This window comes from Hippopotamus amphibius, chromosome 2, assembly GCF_030028045.1.
Source record: "Hippopotamus amphibius kiboko isolate mHipAmp2 chromosome 2, mHipAmp2.hap2, whole genome shotgun sequence".
Taxonomy (NCBI): domain Eukaryota; kingdom Metazoa; phylum Chordata; class Mammalia; order Artiodactyla; family Hippopotamidae; genus Hippopotamus; species Hippopotamus amphibius.
In genome coordinates, this window is record NC_080187.1 from 213,726,135 (window position 1) to 213,739,907 (window position 13,773).

General features: G+C 53.4%; 1 protein-coding gene across 1 annotated transcript in view; it reads right to left on the reverse strand.

The window, feature by feature from the left end:
- HCN4 (hyperpolarization activated cyclic nucleotide gated potassium channel 4) overlaps positions 1 to 13,773 on the reverse strand; it is a 40,598-nt gene that overhangs the window by 18,142 nt on the left and 8,683 nt on the right. The window lies entirely within an intron of this gene.

Sequence of the window (13,773 nt, forward strand, 5' to 3'; positions counted from 1 at the left end):
ATCCTGCTAATGACTTGTGCGCCCTGGGAGAACGGTTTCAGCTTCTATGCTTCTCTCAAGCTGTGTACACTCTCCACTCAGGATCACGCACACCATTCAAAGACAGCTGCAGGCCCTCGTTAGATGCCATACACAGGTATCCCATTCACACACACAGTGTGCAAACACCCCTATATACACACGGCCATCGTTCCTTTTATTTTTATCTCTTGTGAAAAACAAAGCAAAACAAAAAAATTGTGACATAGAGAGCCCACTGAGAGCCTTGTGGCCCTCTGTACATAAAGCTAATAATACACCCAGACTGGAAGAGTTTCTAAAATTAACAGAGCGGGTGCAAGGCGGCTAGGAATGCTGACTCGGGCAGGCCTGCTACTCCAGTGGGTTTCTACACTCTCCCAAGCTCTAGTTCCCTCAATTACAGACCAAATTTGAGACAGTAATTAACAGGAGAATGTTTGCATTTAGCGGTCTTCATAAAACCAAATTACATGAGGCAAAAACACCCATTTCCTTGCATTCTGACTAATTGTTTCAATCATGAGTGTCCAGATGCTAAGGAATATTTCTGGTGCCTGATCTGGGCTGGGGTCAGAATACTGGAGCACTTCTTCCCACACACCACTGGTCCTAGAGCATCAAAGAGATACTCAAAAGGCAGTGTAATATGGTGGGAAGAAAGAAGCACAGGCTCTCAGGCCAACCAACCTGAATCTGATTCCTAGTTTGATCATTTACTAGCAAGTCACTTAATCTCTCCAAGCCTCAGTTTCCTCACCTGCTCAATGAGGATAACATTACCTAATTAGTGGAACTGTTACAAGAAGGAAGTGAATTGATATTTGTAAAATCCTCTGACCTATGCCTAGCCCATATTTTTAAATGAGTAAATAAGTAATTCACGTCAACAAATGCATAGGAAAGAGGTGAGGGGGGGTAGATGAAATCTTCCAGGGAAGAGCCAAAGCAAAGCATCTACAGGGGTGGGTGGAAGGGAATTTACAACGGTCCCAGAATAGCTAGTGGTGGAAGTCAGGGCCCACAGTATTCCCTGGATAATTGGACGGCAGAGCCTATTTACCTCAGCATAGAGATGCCCTGATCTCAGGGAGCTCATGGTGCAAGGCTTAGACAGATGACAAGTTGGGCAAAATGATGTAAGAAACCATCCCAGACAGCAGCCCAGGCATCTGAAAAGGTGGTCTCCCAGTGGCCTAGAAGGATGAGGTCATAAAGTGCTCCTAGAGAAGGTAACAGGAGTTGGACTTTGGGAGCTGACCTTGGCCTTGTACACCATGCTTCCTTACTCTTTACCAGACAGTTGCACAGATTTCTGAAAGCTGGGCCGGGCGAGAGCAAAAAATGATATTCAGCACCACGGACAGCTCTCGGTGTGCCTGCCAGCCCCACGGTGCTGGCCCTGACAGGGGAAGTTGGCAACAGTCTCCCCACCGCATCCTCAGCTCTCTGGCCCCTCTTCTCCCTCAGTCCTAGTGATCAGAAGCATCTCAAGTGATTTCTTAATGTCCCTGTGCATTTTCAACTGGGGACTTCTTGGTGACTGAAAAGGCTCTATTCAAAAGGACCGCAAAACACTCACATGTATCAAGCACTTATTTGGTGCTTTCAGTGCATTACTTCATTTATTCCTCACACCAGCACTAAGGTGGCTGCTATTATCTGTATTTTACAGATGATGACACCGAGGTTCAGAGAGAAGTATCTGCCCAAGACCACACAGCTAGTAAGGAGCAGACCCCAAATTCAAAGAGGTCTGTGGAACTCCAGAGTCTGACCTCTTGGGATTTTAGGCACCTCAGTGGGATGCGGGGAAGTGGACAAGCCTTTCTGGCACCTCTGCACTGCACTGTGGAGGTAGCCTACCACAGCAGGTGCAGCCCCTGTCCCAGAGACAAAAGAGAAGGTTGCAAAAAGGTTTCAAGGGGACTTATCCTCCTGAGGCCACGCCTTCTAAGGTACTTCCTGGGTGGGGAAATTAACTAATTTTCAAGTATTAACAGCACCCCAGTCATCAGAAGTCAATCGGGCATTGTTGTGCCCATCCCATAGAAAGGAAAACTAAGGTCCACAAAAGAGGGAACAGTAACATTTCCAAAGCCTCAACCTGGAGGCCACATGCTCCCCTGGCCCCCACTACCCCTAGAATCATTCATGAATAAATCCCACAATCCAGGCTATGCATCCACGGTGGCGGGTATCAGGCCCCGGCAGGGAAGAAATGGATAGCCAGACTTGCTCATGCTGCAGTTGGCACAACCCTGAATTAGAGGCCTTGGTCTCCCGAAAGCCAGACGACCTCCCCATGCCAGTGCTCTCTAAGCTGAGAGGAAGTCCTAGCCAGCAAGACACCAACTCTGGAAGCCCTGCCCCTGGACCCCAGGCCTATTCTCCATCAATTCTGGACCTTACTTCCTCCCTGGACCGACAAGAGGAGTGGCCTCTGGGCCAGCTTTGAGGAGCAGGGGGCCGTGTGCATAAGGAGGTGGGTGGCAAAAAGCCCAACAGCCGACTACACTGATACCTGGGACATTTCATGGTCTGAGTGGAAGGTTATGGCTTCAAGAGAGCTGAGGGAAAAGACAGGGGACTCCCGATCTTCAGCGACTCAAGGACCAGACCAAGGGCCCTCTCCTTCCCTGGAGGCTGAAAACGACGTGAAGCGTAATAAAACGGAGGCGCAAGTGGAGGTCCCGAAACAGGGATGACCTCGTTTCGTTCCCTCTTGTCACACCTGCCCATGCTTGCCTCTGAGCACATAGGCTCTCTCTCACACACACACACGAACACATTTTTGTACACACACTCTCATTTATGCATGCCGGTTAAATTTTGCCCTTGTACACACACCCATTTTCACACAGGCATACTTTCTTGCACACCCTCTTCCAACATTTTGACGCAAATGATATCCACTGGGACTCCTGTCAGCTGGAAGAAAGAGGATGTCTGGTTTTTGTCCATTAAGATCTTTTCCATCCTTCAACATTCACCTGCAGTGCTGCCTCTTCTGGGCCTCCCCAACCTCTCACTGATGGAGCCACAGCCCAGCCTAAGCCATGGCTCTGGATCTCCTAGAACACTGTGATTCCTTGAGGGCAGGAGCCTCATCCCAGACACGCCTGTGTCCCTGCAGTACTGGCGACAGGGGAGCTCCCCGTGCCTTCTCCTGGATGAGCGGCACACCCACGGCCCCTTCTTGTACCCCCTCCCGCTGTGCAGACGGCTCCCACTCAGACACCACTCCTAGCACCAGACTGCATTCCCACCTGCCACCTGGAGGGCCTGCTGGCTCCTCCACCCAACAAGTCCAAGGCTGAGCTCAGCATCTACCTCCTCAAAGCTGAACGGCACAGTCAGCATTTCAATCACCGGGGCTGGAAACCTCACGGTTATCCTCAGCTGCTTTCTCTTTCCTCCCACCTGCCCCTGCAGGCCCCCCCCAAGCAGTGGCCAAGTCTTGTCTAGCCTCTTCAATGACAGCTTCTGAATCGGCCCCCAACTGCTCTGTCCTAGATCAATTCCTCACTACTCCTCACTCGGACCCTTGCCCCTGCCACCCACCTGGTCTCCAGCCTCCGCTCTCCTTCCCTCCAAGTCACATGCTCTCTGGGTTCCCTGCCCGGACATTATGATTATGTCACTTCGTGCTTGAACCCCCCTTTGGTAGACCCCCTCTGACTACAGAAGAAGCCTCGAGCTCCTTGGTCTGGCACCCCCTGACCTCTCTTCTCTCCCTTCCACTTCCTTCACAGGAGCCAACTGGACACCCCACTTTTGGCACCATCTCCATCCACCTCCTGGTTCCTCCTCCTGAGAACCACCGCTACCACTTCAACCCCCATCTTCTGAAATCCCTTCTCTCATCCAAAGCCCAGTTCAACTGCCTCCTCCTCCATGAACTTCACCTAACCATGCAGTGTGTCTATGTTAGCAGTCATCGCATCCTGCCTCTTTCATCAGATACCACCTAACTCTCCTTCCAGGCCCTCAATAAAGAAGCCATGAGTCTTTGTGTCTGAGAAATGGATGGAAGCTGGGAGCTTGCCCTTCCATTCTAGGCCCAGCACAGATAACTGCACAAGCTGATCATGAAGATGATGAGAACAGAGGAGGACAGACATCAACATCTGTTGGGCACTTACTATTTGCCAGGCACTCATCTGAGTCCCTTATACAGACTATCTCATTTAATCCCCATAAAAACCCTATGAAGTAGATACTACGATTATGCCCATTTTATAGCTGAGGAGACTGAGGCACAAGAAGTTGTGAAATTTGCTGTATATGGTGGATCAGGAATTCAAACCCAAACAGCCTGACTCCAGAGTCCCACTTCTAATCACTCTGTACAAATAGAAACCCAGTTGGTAGTATTTTCTCTCTCCCAAACTCTGTGACTCTCCAACTCCCTCTCTCCCTCCCAAACCTGTCTCCTGTGCTCTCCTCCACAGCACCTTCACCCTTAACTTCTTCACTCCCTAGCCCATCTGCTTTTCCCCTTAACTGAACCTTAGTTGTGTCCTAAGGACATCACACTCCCAAACCCCACAGAGCTCAGGGTCAGGGTGGAGTGAGCATCTTCCCCCTTCCACAGTGATGCCTCTTCCTTCCTGTGGCAGGAGTATCTACAAGATCCTCTGAGCATCTTGTCACTTGCTGGCCATCTTTCCAGCATCCACCTGCCACCCTTGGGGACCCTAGTGATGCTGGAACCTGGTTCACAACCTTCTGTTCCAAATCCTGCCATCATCCTAGGTGACTTCTATTCCCTCTTATCAACCCAATGATACCCAGCCTCCCTGTGTCTTGAAGTCCTGCCTCTAATGTCTTCACTCCAATCCATTCCAACAGCACACCTTGGACTGGGTCACTGTCTCCAGTTGGTCCACCTCTAATCTCAGATGAGCAATGCCCTCTCTTGCCCTAACCTCCTTTCCTTCCAGCTCTCTTATCCGATCGTGCTAGTCTATTCCTTAGTGTCCCAGGAGCCTGCACTTGGCTGACCCTCTAATCCTCGCATGAGGACCCTCCTGCCTTCTCCCAGCCCCCCCAGACGTAATGGTCTTGCTCACCAACCTCTCTTGCCCCATCCTCCTGGCACCCACTTCACCAGATCACAACCTTAGCTCAGGGCCATCACCAGATCTTTTTCTGTTTACATGGGGGGGGGGGGGGGGGCGGGGCTGTGCAGAAAACCCCACAACCTCAGACCAGTCCTACTAAATACCAAGTGCCTTAGCTCCCTGTGCCTCTGTTTCCTCATCGGGGTTTCCATGCTCAGCTGGGCTCTCAGCTCTGCCAGCTCATCCTCCAGGAGACCCTAATAACCTTTCCCACCCATTCCCCACAGCAGCTTTTCCAAATTATCTCCTCTCTCCTCAAAGCTCTGAAACCACCATTTCCCCGCTTCCTGCCCCCCCGCCCCGCCCCACAGCAGATAACACCACCTCTACTTCAGAGAGAAAACAGAAGCCCCCAGAATAACCCCGTCCTCCTCCTGCCACCAGACTACTCCCTTGCTTGTCTCTCCCTCACCCCATTCCCTCCCCCAGTCACAAGGGAATCGGTGACTCTTCCACCGGCCCTCTCGACACTGTTCCCTTTTTCCTCCCCCAGGAACCTAATCTACAGGTTATCCCCTCTCACCCATATCTTCAGTCTCCCTCTCTACTCATCCTTTCTCATCAGCTTTGAAGCTCTCTACACTTAAAAAAATAAAATCTCTCCTGAGTCCCCACTGTCTTACCTCTTCTCCCCTCAGAACTGAGCTTCTTGAAAGACGTGTGGCCATCCCCACCCTCACTTCCACGTCTGTCCCCAGCACGCCTCTCAACCCTCCAGCAACACTGCCAGCGCACACATCCTGCTGCAAAATCCCACAGACACTTTCTGGTCTGTTTTCGCCTTGACCCTCTGTATCATCTGACACTGTGCGCCATTTCTCCTGAGACACCCCGCTCCGCTGGCTCTTCTCGTTCTCTCTGTCTCTCCTTTCCCTCCCGTTGCAAGAGCTCCTCTTCCCCTGCGTGACCTTTAAATGTTTTTGTTCCTTTGGGCCCCCACCTCCTCTCCCTCCTTACGCTCTCCCTGGGTGACCTCACCAACTCCCAAGGCTGCCTTATTCTGCTGGCTTCGAAACCAGACCTCTCTCTCGAGCCCCACAGCCATGTGTTCACTTGCTGACTACACATCTACACCTGGGTGTCCCATCGGAACTTCATTCTTGACATAGCCAGATATAACTTAGCTTCCCCCACAAACTTGTGCTCCCAGCACGTGATACCACCAGCCATCTAAAATGCTTAGCCTATAAACCTGGGAATTATCCTCGACTCTCCCATCTCGCTTACCTTCCAACACTCAGTCACGTGGGATCCAGCACAGCTCACCAACCCACCATCTGGCTTACTTCAGCAGCTTCCTAACTGGGCTCCTGCCTCTTCCAGGACCCCACAGACCTCAGGGCCCACGGTAGGATTCACATCTTCTCCATGCTTTGCCAAGCCCAAAGTCCTTCAATGCTCCCAGCTAAAATCCAAGTTCCTCACTGTCATTCTGGGGCACTTCCTGATCTGGGCTTGGCCTCCTCTCTTGTCTTGATTCTCACCATACCTCCCCTGTGCGAGGTGCCCTGTTCCAGACACACTCAGCAGCTTTCAGTGCCCCAGACTCACCGCACTTCCCTTCTCTTCTGGGCTTTCCTACATGCTGTCATCTGCCTGGAGCTCTTCTCCCCACCTGTGCCCACCCCAGCCCCCTTGGTTCAGAGGAGCCATCACTTCTCTTGGGAGATCTTCTCTGTCTCCTAGGAAATCTGGCTAGGCACCCCTCATCTGTGCTGCTCTAGCATGTTTGTCTATCTTGTGGTCACCGGACTCTCTGAACCCAGCACTGTGTCTTTTATGAGGTAGGTCCAAAAAACATGAGAATGGGTGGAAACATGGGAATGGGTGGATGAGTGAACAAATGAATGAATGAATCCCTTGGGAGCCAAAGGCTGAGTGGCACGAGGCCCAGCAGAAGCCACACAAAACGGGCAGCCCTCCGAGACCCCGACTCCTTTCCACAAGGCTTTCACAGGCCTCCGATGATCAGGGAGGAATGCATCCCATCCAAACCCCCAAGACACAAAGACTCCCAGCGACATCCACTAGCAAATGGCCCTCACCTGGTGAGGATGATGGTGAGAACGTCACAGAGAAGGAGGGAGGAGTTGAAAGGGAGGTGGGGGAAGGTAGATGAACAAGAGACGGGCCGGGAGAAACCTGAGGTTGGGGTTCCGACACAGTGGGATGACAGGGGGCTGGTGGGGGGACACAGGCTAAAGGTGGCAACCAAGGTTCTGACTGTGCGTCCAGCCTTACCAGCACAGGCCCACAGGGGGCAGAACACGCCAAGCCCCCTGTTACAGGTGCACCCCCTCGGTGGGGACTTGGGGGATGCTCCCTTCTCCCAGATAGGCTCGGCACAGATCCAGGAGGGAGGGGCGGGGAGGGCAAGGAGGCGGCAGCTCCACTTCTCCTCTGTAACCCCCCTACGGTCGCCCCCACCTTGCCAACCCAGGAGGAGTCTCATCTCCCCAAACCTGCTGTGTGCTCCCCAAGAGCAGAAATGACTTCTCTTCCTTTTCCAAGATGTAAACACATAGCTGGGCCCAGGGCGGCGGGCGGGGGCGGGGGGGGGTCCTCAGGAAAATTGTCTTATTGTCAAATAAATGGGTGGATTAAAAACTACTGTGGGGAGGGAGACTGCCAAAAATAAAAATAAAAAAGAATACACTAACATGTTAACACTGATATTTCTAAGTAGTGGGATTATGGGTGATTTTTGTCTCCATGACACCTTTATTTTCTAAATTCCCTATAATGGGCAAATCCTACCTTTCAATTAGAAAAATAAATCCACCATTAACCACTGACCCGTGTCCCATGCTGTGAAGCATCCTCCAACGTATGTCACGGGAGAGACACATGGGTCCCCAGGGAACTCCTAGGCGGCCGCGCAGACAAAGGTGCTGTCTTGACGCGAGGGCAGGAGGAGCAGATTTTCTGGAGGCGGTTAAGGATGAGGAGACAGAGGGAGGCCACTTGAAGGGCAGGTGTAATAGGCAATGGAGACCACGTGCCTGCCCACAACACACACACGTGGGAACGCACACACGTGGGGCACCTTCCTTGCCTACCGTCCCTCACAACCAGTAACAGCTGTGGAGAAGCGTCGACCCCCCCCCCCACCCCCACCCCAGCCCCCCACTCCCGGTCCCCTCCGCATCCAGGCTCTCCTTGATCATTCTCAGAGGCCGCGCTGCGGCCCCGCCCCCTCACCACGCTCCACCCACCCGAGGGGGGCGGGGCGCAGGAGTCGGGCATTTTAGCCTCCCCGCCTCCCACCGCCCTCAGCTCGGGCCTCTGAGGGGAAGAAACGCCCCCACCTCCCAGGCCCCCTCCTTCTGGCTCAGCCTCCCTTCGCGGCTCCTCCGTGACCCTGGGGTCTCCCCCTACAGCAGATGAATCGCTGCCTTGCTTCCACCCCCGCCTGGCCACTAGGGCTCTATTTTTAACCCACCTCAAAATCTCTGACTCAGAATCACAGGGCTCCCAGGTAGCTGCTCCCTCGGCCGCCTGAGGCTGCCTCCCAAGCAGATTCAGAGCCAAGGGCATCTCGCTAGCGCTTGGTTTCTGAGTGAGTTGTTGGGATTTGGGCGTTATCTTTAGGGTCTCACTTTTCTGAAAGGATGATCTGTTATCTGAAGAACAAAATTTAGTTTTGTTTCTGTTTTTGAAGACCCACACAAAACGACCCTTTACCCGCTGCCTCCTCCCTGGTCCCTCTCCGTCCTGGGCTGAGGCACCAGACCCTCAACATGAGGGCTGGTCTCGGCCATTCCCCGTGGAAGAGGTGAGCTGTGTGAGGGCTGGAACTGCCTGAATCTGCCCTTCCCCTTCTGTGATCTTTCAATCATATAGCACAGTGCTTCTTAAACTGTAATATGCACACAGGGACTTCCTAGGTGGTGCAGTGGTTAAGAATCTGCCTGCCAGTGCAGGGGACACCAGTCTGATCCCTGCTCCAGGAAGATCCCACATGCCGCGGAGCAACTAAGCCTGTGTGCCACAACTATTGAGCCCATGTGCTGCAACTACTGAAGCCCACGTGCCTAGAGCCCACGCTCCACAAGAGAAGCCACCGCATTGAGGAGCCCGTGCACCACAATGAAGAGTAACCCCCACTCACCACAACTAGAGAAAGCCCGTGTGCAGCATCGAAGACCCAATGCAGCCAATAAATAAATAAATTTATTTTTTTTAAAATGCACACAAATCACCTGGGGATCTCACCAAGACAGACTCGGCTTCACTGGGTGTGGGGTGAGGGCTGACACCTGTATTGCTAGCAGGCTTCCAGGTGGTGTTGAGGCTGCTGGTCCAGGGACCACACTTGGAGAAGCCAGGCTGCCGCAGACAGTGCAGCAGTTAAGCACTCTAGTGTTTGAACACCTGGCTGTGTAGCCTTGGACAAATCACTTAACCTCTCTGAGTCTGTTTTCTCATGTACAAAATGAGAACATGAATCCCACCTCAAAGGATTCTGAGAATTCAGTGAGATAATAGTAATAATATGCTACACAGTGTAAATACACAACGCATGCTGGCTGTTACCACCATCATTATTATTCTTGTAACCACTAAGATGCAGGTCCCGGCCTGAGGACTATGGGGATCTGGAAGTATGTGGACTGGTCCCACCTCAAGCAGCCCTCAGTCTTAGGGGTGAGGGGCAGCATGGCTTGTTGGGCACAAAAGCCCCAAAGAGGAGAGGGCCTGAGAGTGCCCACTGGTCAGGAAGTTTGGTGTTGTGGCTGCAGGAAGGAGGGCTCTGCTACACAGCAGACAGAAGCTAGGCCAGGGGCCCGAGAGTCTTGGGTTTTACCCATCTCAGTCTCTTGCTGTGTGCCCTTGAACAAGTCCCTGCCTCTCACAGTCCCTGCCTCAGTGTCCCCATTGGTACAATGAGAGGATGGAGCCAGACAAGCTCTAAAGACACACTGATTCCATGGACCTCTGCAGTGCAGAGGCTAAAGAGGCCAGCCAAGAGCCGCTGGCCAGATGGGAAGCTTGCTGAGAGAAGAGGGCACAGCTCAGAAAACCATGACAGCCCCTCCCCCAACTCAATACTGATCTGAAGAAAAGACGGGGGCATCTTGAATGCCAGACTTGAGACGTTAGGACTCTTCTGAGGATGTGGGGACCCACGAAGGCAGCAGAGGAAGAGCTCCTCGGGGAAAGGATTGTTACTGCACCTTCTCAGTGGCACAGCTGAGCACAGGCCTGAATACAAGGGACACCAAGACATCAACCCGTTGCATCTCTCATGGTCTTACACCTCCTCTGCAGACCCTAAATCTGTGCACTCACAGACACACTAGCATAAGAGTGCACACACACACATACACACACACCAAACTATATAGCAGAGGTCACCTGCTCTACCGCCGCCCCGAACTGCCAGGACGCTGTGTTCCCTCAGGCTAGTGGCCTAACCTCTCTGAGTTTCACTCAACTGACAAGAGCATTTGGGGAAAATTGTGGAGGGGACCAGCAACTGGAGAACGTCTTCACCTGCCTTATAGGAAACAAAAAAGGCTCAAACACAGCTCTCCGCACTTAAGGGAACACAAATAGAATATTGCGGTGGCGTAGCATGTGAGCACCAGCTCAGGGGAAATTAGGTAGGAAGCTCACCTGCTCCTGCAGGAAGGGCGTGCCCCTGCGGAGGAGGAAACAGGATGCATTCCAGGCAGAACTTCCTAAGGACAAGCAGCACTGGTGACAAACAGGGCTAACGATGACACCAGGGGAGGGCTGTCCCATAGAAGGTGGCTAAATATTGACTCTGGGAGGGTCTCTACGTGGCCCTCTTCTTGTTAGGATGAGGGTCTCCTGGGAGTGCCTGGGCTCTGGGGACATGAGCTGGACAGGACTCCGCCTTGCCTCTAGGAAAACACAGTCTGACAAGGACACTAAGCAAGGGTCATGTTCTCTGGGGTCCTGCCAACCCCAGAGTTTTATGGTTCTCTTTGCTAACAAGCGGTGAGGAAGAAAAGGGAACGACTCCCTGGGGAGGGGCCGTCATGAATGGCCTGGGTGTATTTCAGCCCCCAGCTCTGGGGAGTGCTGAAGGGCTATGATGGACGCAGTGCAGTCAGAGAACCGCAGGCTGCTAGCACAGAAGGGGCCCTAGGGGTGCCAGCTCATTGACTCCTCAAGTGACGGAAGCAGAATCACCTGGGTGCTCCCCAAACTTACACCCGCCTGGGCCTCACCCACGGACACCCAGGCATCCGTAACTGCATAAAGCTCCCAGGTGACTCTACAGCTACCGATTTTGAATTGGGAGTCATGCTAAAACCCCCTCTTTGGTCCCATTTTCAGATGAGGAAAGCAAGGCCAGGGTGGTGAGGTCTCGGCTCAGCCCACACAGCTGGCTGGGGCAGAGCCAAGTCTTCATCTGGCCTCTTACTCACAGCCAGCCCCCTGGGCTCCGTCAGCAGAAGCTTTGGTGCAACATGGCAGGAGGGTGACTCCCCAGAGCCTCTGGGGCAGGATGGACAGCTTGTCACACTTCCTTCCCCTGCCAATCCCAAAGTCAATGCTCCTGCTGGTCTGCCCCACGGGACTCTTCCAGCCACAGCTGTCCAAGGTCACCTGTGGTCTCCATGGATCTGCACATCTGAACTCTTCCAAGGGCAGGTCGGAGCTTCCAGGAGAGGACCTCTAGAAGAGGTGGCTGGGACCTTTGCCCAGGGAACAAAGAAAGCGTGATCTCCACTCTCACAGTGGCTAACGGGTTACAGCATAACCACACGACAGGCTAGGGAGCCCCCGCGCCCTAATCCCCAGGAGAGAGGCTGGCAAAGACTCTGCAGAAAGAGGCCAGGAGGTAAGGAACCCCCCACCCACTCCAGGAGCACAAGGGCCGCGTAAATCCAAGATCACGCCCGGATGGGCCTTGGCAGAGTCTCAGCAGAGAGGGAGGGAGATTCTCATCAGCTCTACTTGTCAGCGGTGCTGTCCCTGCCCTGCTGGCTCAATTTGTACTAATGGGGTCAGGATTACGGGTTCAATACCTATTTGGCCAATTAGCTTTGCTCCCTTCTCAGTCTCAGACTGAGCCCTGACGCTGGACACTGAGAGAGGAAAGGACTTTGCTGAGGCCACACAGCAGAACAGGACGAGGGTCAGGAGGGCAAACTCAGCGTGGGGGGAGGTGGACAGTTACAAGCTGGGAAAGCTTGGGATGAGAGGCCCAGGGCTCCAGGCTGGGCCAGCTCCGATGTTGCAAAAGGATAGGCCACAGCTGCAGTCTCCCCTGCTGGACCAAGTTTCTCCTAAAAGTTGCCAATGGCATTGATAAGACCTGTGGACCTGAGGGTGAGGGTCTTTTCTGTCCCTGGGGAAGGGGATAAGTGCCCCGTATCCTCTAACAAATTGTAGGTGGGAGAAGCCCACGCTGGCTTTGGCATCAAGTGACCGGGGACTCAGGTTAATCATTGACGGGGGCTGCTCCAGCCTGCGACGGGGAACCGCAGGGTAATTACTTCTGGGCTCCAGGCCACACACTCAGTGACATTATTGCAGCGGTAACACCTGCCTTCCGGGCCTAGGATGGCAGAAGAAGGGAGTCTTTTCAGAGGTTGTGCAGCTGGAGACAGGGCCTAGGAGAGGTCCCCTGGGCTGCAAGGACCCAGGGTGAGAAGCCAGAGAGAGACACCAACACACATGCAAACACACACACACACTCAGGCAGCATGAGGGGCAAGACCCAGGGCTGTGGGGTCAGAGTCCTCAAGGGCAAAGCTTAAGGAGTGCAGGTCCAAAACAGCAGGATCTGAGCAATCTGCCCTGTCTGCCAAAACCCACCCCAGCCAGGCAGCTCAAGCTCCCAGACACTCGCCTCCAAGAAAGTGTGCAGGATGGTTCTCTCTCTCCTTCAGATCCAGCTCAGCTCTGCTTCCTCCAGGAAGCTTTCCCAGACCATCAGTCCAAACTGGTCTCTTGCATGCCCTCCCCCAGACCAGACCAGGGGACCCTAAGAGGTACCGAAATCCTGCTCTCCTCTTTGCCAGATGGGTGGTGACCCCCATTCTCCATAATGGGTGAAAACAGTCTTGGAATGGACCATCTGGTCTCCCAGTGGGCACGACCTCCCTTAGTCTGCCCCTCCCCAAGCCCAGAAGACAACATATTAGCCAGCCCCATGTTATGTATTAATTTCTTAAAGCCTCGTTCGTACAGACATAACACGTCCACCCACACTGGTAAATGCTTAGACAGACACAAAATCATCAGCCAATTATCAGGCCCCCGCAGCTGCCGTAAGCAGACCTGGAGGCCCCACTGCTTGCTCTGCAATTTGTGGGAGCCCAGAGCTGGAGGTACAGTGGGGAGTAGAGAATCCCTCTACCAAGCCAGCACACCTTTCTGCCCAGCCCAGAGCGCCCCTCTGCAGGAGCCACGAGCTGGCTGCCTGGCTGGGAAGACAGACACAGCCCCAAACAATGAAAGACCAGAGCAGGGCGGGAGTGGTCATGTGTGAGATTTGGTGGCTCTGGCGTCGGCAGCAGTGGCACCGTTGTGTATTTATAATTTGTACTTTACCTCCCCGAGAAGACCAAAGGCAGCTGGCTCAGATGCTAAGAGGTGTAGGAGCTCAGGGAGCTTAAAGGAAGGGAAGGCTTCCTGGGGGGCGGAG